Source organism: Pinus tabuliformis, chromosome Q (genome assembly GCF_031772625.1).
Source record: "Pinus tabuliformis cultivar Carrire ecotype Pingquan chromosome Q, CPIR1, whole genome shotgun sequence".
Taxonomy (NCBI): Eukaryota; Viridiplantae; Streptophyta; class Pinopsida; order Pinales; family Pinaceae; genus Pinus; species Pinus tabuliformis.
In genome coordinates, this window is record NC_142296.1 from 1,266,712,273 (window position 1) to 1,266,721,403 (window position 9,131).

The 9,131-nt window shown below is 37.5% G+C and overlaps 1 pseudogene; it reads right to left on the reverse strand.

Annotated features, from left to right (window-relative positions):
- Nucleotides 1-689: 689 nt before the first annotated feature.
- LOC149224455 (calmodulin-like protein 2 pseudogene) lies at nt 690-1,181 on the reverse strand (annotated as a pseudogene).
- Nucleotides 1,182-9,131: the final 7,950 nt, after the last annotated feature.

Below are 9,131 nucleotides of genomic sequence, written 5' to 3' on the forward strand. Positions count from 1 at the left end.
AAATTCTCAAAAAAAATCTAAAAAATTTCAAACATATAACTAATACAACACCAAATAATCCTAATCCTATAAACACCAAATAATCCTAATCCTATAATGATTTCAATAATCCTAATACAAATAAATATATGTTATATTATTACATCAGTAATAACGCACTGCATATCTGCCACTGTATTACATCCTTATTCAACATAATTCATGGACGTCTATCTGTATTCAACCTAATCCGCAACCGCCCCCCCCCCACCGGCCGCCCGATATATATATATATATATATATATATATATATATATATATATATAACCTACTAGCTACAATACTTCTTCTCCCCTTCCATAATAACATGTGCCTTGAAGCTTTAAGAAGCATGCCAATTCATTTCTCAAAAGGAGGCAAAATGTCATGCCTACACCGATATCATAACTACACGAGATGGAGGGATTTCGATGGATAATATTGCAGTCCATCCATCATCTCCTTAATTGGATCCACGAGGCTATAGAAACTGGAAATCGCTCAACTTGGGGAACTTGCTATGGGAACGACATTGTGGTGCCTTTATTGGCGTTCTTAGACAACTCTTTCTGCATGATGACGTGAGCAGTGAGAGATGTGAGGTGTGAATACTGCGCAAGACTGTTAGCAAGGGCACCTAACTGAACGTGCATGGCGGCCCGCCCTAATCGTTAATCTGTATGCATAGAGATAGTAGACGCCATCATGATCTTAAATTCTGAGAAGTCTAAGAGCCCGTCGGAGTTCAAATCGTATCTGCTTATCATTTTTTGGCACCGGTCCAGCTCTTCACCCTCTGAGAATCCCAAATTACACAGCACGTGTTGAAGTTCCATGGAGGATATGAACCCATTGTTGTTCATATCATAGACCTTGAAAGCTTCCATTAAATCGTCACAACCATCGCCATTGCTTAATTCATCTTCTGATCTAGTATCGTCCAGAAGAAACTGACACATGCCAGCAAATTCATCAAATGTTAGGCTATCATCTCCCATCTGAAATTTTGGAATTACAAGACATTTCAAGTCATCTTCTGAAATATCTATACCGAGCCTTTTCAAGTAGCGATTCATTTCATTTACAGTCAGCCTCCCGTCCCCATTTTCATCAGCCAAATCGTAGAGTCTGCGAATTTCATTGGTATCTATATAGAGCGCCATTTATATTTGCAAAAATGTTACTGCAACGCCAATATGGTAAATGCAATTCTGAACTTTCAGAAGTTCACCGATCTCCAAATAGAAATCATATAAAAACGTTCATATATATAATACGCGATGTCGGTTTTTGAAGGAAACTCACGAGAACCATTGAAACACAGTTTCAAAGGAAAGCGAAATTATCGCGGAAGAGTAAGGAAATCGTGGAAGCGCTTACCCTGCCGACGTTTTATGGTTGGAGACCCGGTGGACAGCCAGCGGCCACATGCAATTGTAGACTTTGAATGCCGACTCATGTGTTTCCACGTATCCGCGTGTGTAACAACTGGTGGATATTAGGGTTTTGGTCTTCCCCTATCCAAATTCAAACTACCGGTAAAATGTGGTTTTACAACTTGTGGAGATTAGGGTTTCAGTCCTTCCTATCCTAATTCAAACTACCAGTTGTATGTGGTTTACATTTCTCGGGATAATTTATCAATGTAGACTTCGAAAGTTATGTGCAAGAAAACTATTTAACTGACTTTGAATAATAGAAAGTACTTCGACTTTGCAGTTGTAACCTATTAAATGTTTTATTGGGCATTGGACATATAGTTCCACTTTGCACTTTTAACCTATTAAATGTTTTATTTGGTATGTGACATACTCCTTTGGTCGTATTTTTATATGTAAGTGATGTGCAAGAAAACTATTTAACTGACTTTGAATAATAGAAAGTACTTCGACTTTGCAGTTGTAACCTATTAAATATTTTATTGGGCATTGGACATATAGTTCCACTTTGCACTTTTAACCTATTAAATGTTTTATTTGGCATGTGACATACTCCTTTGGTCGTATTTTTATATGTAAGTGATGTGCAAGAAAACTATTTAACTGACTTTGAATAATAGAAAGTACTTCGACTTTGCAGTTGTAACCTATTAAATGTTTTATTGGGCATTTGACATATAGTTCCACTTTGCACTTTTAACCTCTTAAATGTTTTTTTGGCATGTGACATACTCCTTTGGTCGTATTTTTATATGTAAGTGATGTGCAAGAAAACTATTTAACTGACTTTGAATAATAGAAAGTACTTCGACTTTGCAGTTTTAACCTATTAAATGTTTTATTGGGCATTTGACATATAGTTCCACTTTGCACTTTTAACCTATTAAATGTTTTTTTTGGCATGTGACATACTCCTTTGGTTGTATTTTTATATGTCTCTTCCACAAGGGATGATCCTCGTGTGTTGGTTTGCACACGAACATCTTTGGGGTTTAATGAATTATGTAGGTGAACATTTTCGCAATTCGATAAATTATGCGTTCTATAAACTTAGATTTTACTTATTGACAAAATAAATTAATGATTTGGTGGTTGTGTTTACAAATAAATTGACTTGTGTGAAACACTATTCTCATACATGGATATTGTGAACTTAAGAAATTATCTTTTCACTAAAAACTTATATTATAAAATAATGTTTTTTTTTTATAATATATTTTTGTAATTATTTTTTATATGAATGTTAATTTAATTTTGTTCCTATTATGTTAGTTATGTATGTGTTTTGTGATAGTAGTCATGTGTGGCTCACATCTGTTTTTACTTGTAATTGAATGATCAATGTATCTATGACTTAATGGATGGAATGACAGTTGATGTGTTGAGGCATCAATAGTTCTTAGCGATTCTTAGTTAAGTATGAGACCCCTATGCTCATAACTATTAATTACACCCTCCTCTCACATCTACTGAGGCAATCAGCCAATCGAGGTAAACATGCAACGAGAGGGCACTATGATATGAATCGACCTCTTAAGCCACGTTAAAGGAAGTGGAACCGACAGACACACACCATATAGACATTAATCATCAACAACAAGACCCTCACAAACCAATCCAATACTTTAGACAACTTGCCTTGGGGTCCCACTGAGATTTTGGATAATTTAAGGCTCAGTCACTCCCATGCTATAGGCACAAGTGCGACTAAGAACCCAAAGTCATTATCACAAGCTTGTCTGCGAGCGACTAGGGACCAAAACTGTCAGTGCTATGCCAGTAACTTCAGATGTGAGTCACTTTTTTAGGCCCATAGCCCAGGTCACTGCCTAGAATTGAACCATCTATTCATATCAATAAAATAAGATGGAAATGACAGTACTAAAGAAAATACGTGTTCAAGAACTTGACTAGACCCCTACTAGCCATGATAGGGATTTCGTCAAACATATTTCAAATGCGTAATCTACAGGTGTAATTAATAGTTTTGAGCATAGGGGTCTGTTGTTGATGCATCACATACATCCTCAACATGTCTTCCTATATCCTATTGGCCCTCTCTATCTGTCCATATGTCTGCAGATGATAAGTCATACTAAAGGCCAACTTTGTGCCTAAACCTACAAACAACTCCTTCCACAATTTGGAAGTGAACTTCGCATCCCTGTCTGACACAATCTTCTTCATAACACCATGCAATCTGAACACATCTCAGATGAATACTTGTGCTACATCGCTAGCTCATAATGTAGACTTAACCGGAATGAAGTGTGCAACCGTCCTCAACCTATCCATGATAACCATAATGGAATCATGTTTTCTCACTGTCTTCAGAAACCCTGTGATGAATTCCGTGGAAATGACTTCCCATTTTCACTCTGGAATCACAATTAGTTGTAGCATTCCACTTGGATGTTTACATTCTTCTTTCACTCACTAACAATTGAAACATCTATCCACAATCTATGCTACATCCCTCTTCAAATTTGGCCAATAATAAAATTTATTCATTGCAGTTAATGTCTTCTGATAACCTGGGTGACCTGAATAAAGTTTCGCATGAAACTCACTCAAGATCACCTTCTTGAGCTCACTATTATCTGATACATATATCTTGTCTCAAAACCTGACCAACCCGTCTGTTGTAAGACAATGATCCATACCCTATGCACCTGCACCTCTATCTGTACCTATACTTGTACTTGTACATGTACCTATACTTGTACTTGTACCAGCATCCTATTACAACCTGTGGCCAATCTCCATATACCTAACATCCCGTTGACCTGCCTACAAGATCCTATCTTGTAAGTCCATCCCATAGGAGCTTATAGCCGCCAATTGATTTATCTGTACACATCTGTTGAGAGCATCTTCCACCATGTTCTCTTTACCTTTTATGTACCTGGTCTCGAAATCAAACTTGTTGATTGTGGCCAACCATCTAGCCTATTGGGTGTCCAAATTTTTCTGTTCAAAACCTCTACGAAGAAGATAGTGTCTCCACATCTTCAATGCATGTAGAATCGTTTCCAACTCAAGATCATGTGTCAAGTAGTTCTTCTCATGCTCATTTAGTTTATAGGACTCAAAACACACCACATTTCCATCCTGCATAAGGACTCCGCTGAGCCGTCTCTTGCAAGCATCTGTGTACACTACAAATTCTTTGTCTATATCCGCAATCTGTAGCACTATTGCACATGTCAACAACTACTTAATCTACTCAAAACTAGACTCACACTCCTCTATTCATTCAAACTTCTTACCTTTCCTTTGCAATGATGTGATAGGATAAGAAATATGTGATAAGTTCCTTATGAACCTCCAATAGTAGCTTGCCAAACCCATGAAAGATTGCACATCATCCACACTCTTAGGAGCTACCCACTCCATGACGTTTCTTATATTTTCTAGATCTACTGCAATGCCCTCCTTGGAGAAAACATGCCCCAAGTGGTGTACCTCAGATTGAAAGAAACTACACTTGCTGAGATTAGCATACAACTGATGATATCTCAACAACCTCAACACTACTGCTAAATGTTCGGTATGCTCGTTCTCATTTTTAGAATATACCAGTATGTCATCAATGAACACAATAACAATATTATCCAAATAAAAATGCAACACACTATTCATCAAACACATAAATGTAGATGAAGCATTATTTGAACCAAATGGAACAACAACGAACTCATAATTCCCATACCTGGTCCAGAACACATTCTTGTAAATGTCCTCCTCTTTGATGTGTACTTGATGGTATCTAGATCTCAAATCAATCTTCGAGAACATTGTTTCTCCCTTCAACTGATCAAATAAGTCACCAATCCTCGGTAACAGATATCTGTACTTGATGGTCACTTTGTTCAATTGCTTGTAGTCAATGCATAATCTAAGTTTTCCATATTTCTTCTTTAAAAACAATACTAGTGGACCCCAAGGTGATACACTTGGCCTAATGTACCCCTTGTCCAACATTTCCTTTAACTGCAACTTTAACTCAACCAACTCATGTGTGTTGATCATGTAAGGTGATTTTGATGTTGGAGCTGCCCCTGGCACTAACACAGTAGAAAATTCTACCTCCCTATGAGGTCAAAACTCTTAAATGTCCTCAAGAAATACATCCTTGAATTGTTGTAGAACTGGGTACCTACTCAACACATCTATATCCTCAACTTCATTACCCTTATCACCAGAAATGTACATTGCGAATAACTTACACCCTTTCGTGCGACTATACTTTTCTTTCATAGCTATCACCATCCTAACTAATGTAGCTTTCTTCTTACCCTGTAAGACTCTTGGTTCCCCGTTATCATCAATACACTCAATAGCTTTGTCATAACAATATACCTTGGTTCTAAGAAGATACAACTAGTCCATGCCCAACAACATATTGTATGAATCCAATGGTAATACATATAAATGTGATACGGTAGGCATGTCATTCAATTCAAATACACAAGCTCTTACCCAATGATGAACTCGTTTCTTCGTACATGTAGCCAACTGCACTAACCAAGACTCTACATGTAATTCCTTACTCAAACCACACTTATCCACCAAGTCAGGGCTAACATAGTTATAATTAGATCCAGGGTCAATCAAAATAGAAATAACTTGATCACAAAGCTTACCTTCCATCTCAATGATAGATGCTTAATTCTCTACTTTTTTGTTATCTAATACTGCATAGATACGTGAAATACTTTGACCAACATCTCTAATAGTTTGTGCCTCCTCCTCACTATATAGCTTAGGCCTACCACTCTTATACTGTGGACAGTCCCTCTTGCGATGATCTCCACCATAAGTCCAACATTGCATGAGCTCCTTATTCTGCTCCTCAGGTCTATGTCCTTATCCTCTATATGATGCATTGAACCTCTTAAGTGGTGCAATATTCTCCTTGTTACCTGAATTGTGTGGTCTTACTCGCTTCTTGTCACATTTTCCTTTGTTCTTTGCATTACCTCTCCAATCTGGCTTCGTCTTAGTTCAACACTTCGACTGTTCATAGCAATGCTTCAGCTTCCAGATGACTTCTTCTAATGATCTAGGCTTATCAAATTCAATCCTATCTTTAAATGCCATTGGTAACCCACTGGTAAATCTATTAATCTTGGCCTTCTCCTCCTTGAGGTAAGGCACATATCTCAACAACTCTAAGAATGTGCTAGTGTATTCATCATCTGTCATGGATCCCATCTTTAGCTCATAAAGTTCTTTCACATTGTCCTCAAAGTATCCCCCTGACAATTAATTCTTCTTAAATATCCCCTCAAACTCATTCCAAGTCAATTATTCCTCATGTATACCTCTAACGTTATTCACATCTTCCTATCAAATTCCTGCTTTACCTTTGAAACTCAATGTAGCCACTCTAGCCTTCATGTTCTCTGAGTAGTCATGCAACTTGAAGAACTTCTTCATGCCTAACAACCATGCTTATGCATCTTGTGATTTCTTTACCTCTCCATCAAAAGTAGGTGGATTTTCTTTCTTAAATTCATCTCACAGGTATCCCCTATCACTCCTCCTCATGGTGCTTATCTGAATCAGAACTAGAGCCATACCTCTGTCTATCCCTTCTCCTATCCAGAGTGTCCAACAATCTGTCATCTTTGATTGTTTCATCTCTATCTAATCAGTGACCACCATGCGATCTACCACCATATGCACCATTAGTTCTATCCTCTTGCTCATGGTTGATCTGATGTGGTCCTTATCGTTGCAAATTTGACAAGCTTTTAAGTATGACTACATTTACTTCTGCTAAATTTTCCTATGCCTGCATGATTATGTCATTATCTGCCTTACAACTCCTTATTTCTTCCTTTAAACTTATCAGTGTCACTGTCAATTCAAAAGAGTTCCCAACACCATATTTCTATTTTGATTCATAGGGAGAGTCTTTGTAGTCAACCATATTGCTAGCCATTTGATATTTTTCCCTGCAAGGTGTATCATTTCAGCTAAACCAAGTCATAATAAACCAACGTACCTTAGTATAGCTCAGGGAGGATACCTTATCTACAAGATAAACAATTCAACATCATACATGTATAACATAATCATGATAACATATAGAAACATAAATCATAAGCATATGACCATGCAACTGTCATTCTATCTAGGGTCCAGTCATCAATGCATGACCTCAACAAAAACACACACCATGACCTCATGCATGACAACCACCATCATTACATCACTATACACTTGACCAAATGCAAAAATGAACATGCATAAGCAATGCATAATCATCCACACATATGCATAAACACATATGACCAAGCATGAATGAACAATACTTGAAATCAAACCTGCAAGAACGATACAGGCAACTAAGCATACAAGAATGTAACCAACATGCAAGAATGTAACCAAGCATACTACAATGATACATCTAAGCAACATAAATCAACATGTAACTAGCCATACACTCACAGCGATGCATTCCACAATGACACCCAAAATTTTACATGATGACATCACTACAACCATGAAAAACATCATGCATATACAACAAGCACACTGAATGGAAGGATGAGAGACACACAGGAAACTAACATGTATGTATGACCAACATGGCCTATCTAGTCTCACGAGTGAACCATGCTCTGATACTACTCTGTAACACCCTCCTTGCACATCTACCAAAGCAGCTGACCAGCCAGGATAAACATGTGATGAGCGGCCACTATGATATGATTCAACCTCCTAAGTCACATTAAGGAAGTGGCATTGATGGAAACACACCATATAGACATTAATCATCAACTACAGGACCCTCAGGAACTAATCCAATACTTTAGACAACTTGCCTTGGGTTCTGTTGTGACCAACAACAACCTCCCCCCTTCTCATTTAAGTGTTATCCGAAATACTAAATGTGTGGGGACCCTTAGTTAAAATTTAGGAAAAGCAAGAGTAGTGCTTAGATTCCTTTTTCGCAAAATAAAGTTACCATCGTAAGCTTAGGAAACTCCTTGGAATACTTAAAACCTAAGTTTATGATAAGGGAAAAATATTTAAAATCACATTGTAAAACGGTAGTAGAATGCCACCATTCAAGTGTAAACCCGGCATGTGTGAAATTGTGGTATTGAGCAGCTATCGCGCAATAAGAAAAACTTCAAGATTTACCGATTTGCGATGACACCGATCGCAAGATCGCATATCGCAGGAAACAGGTTAACGAAATTTTTCATACATAAAACTTCTGCGATCTGCGATATCGCGATATAGTGATGGTTGCGATGTTAGGCCATATCAACACTGCGATGTTATATTTGTGCGATTTTACCATATTGAAACGTTGCGATATGCGATGGTGTGATCTACGATGTTGCAAAGAAAATCGCAAAATCACTCCATCGCAGATCTTTCGGGCACAATATTCAAGAAAAGCTACTTGCCATAAGCTGACACATGATTATGCGCTTTAAATGCTAATAAAGGAGTTAGTTTCCAGTTATTAATAAAATATGAATGCGTGCTTTCCAAAGAATCACTTCACGTAAGGTGGTGTATTTGGTATGTCTACGGCATTTAAAACTCTCCCATCACCCTTCCTAGTCATTCATTTCCACTTCACTTGTGAATTGCAAGAATGGAGAACGAAGGACAATACAAAGCAATATGCAGGTTGAAATGGGAAAG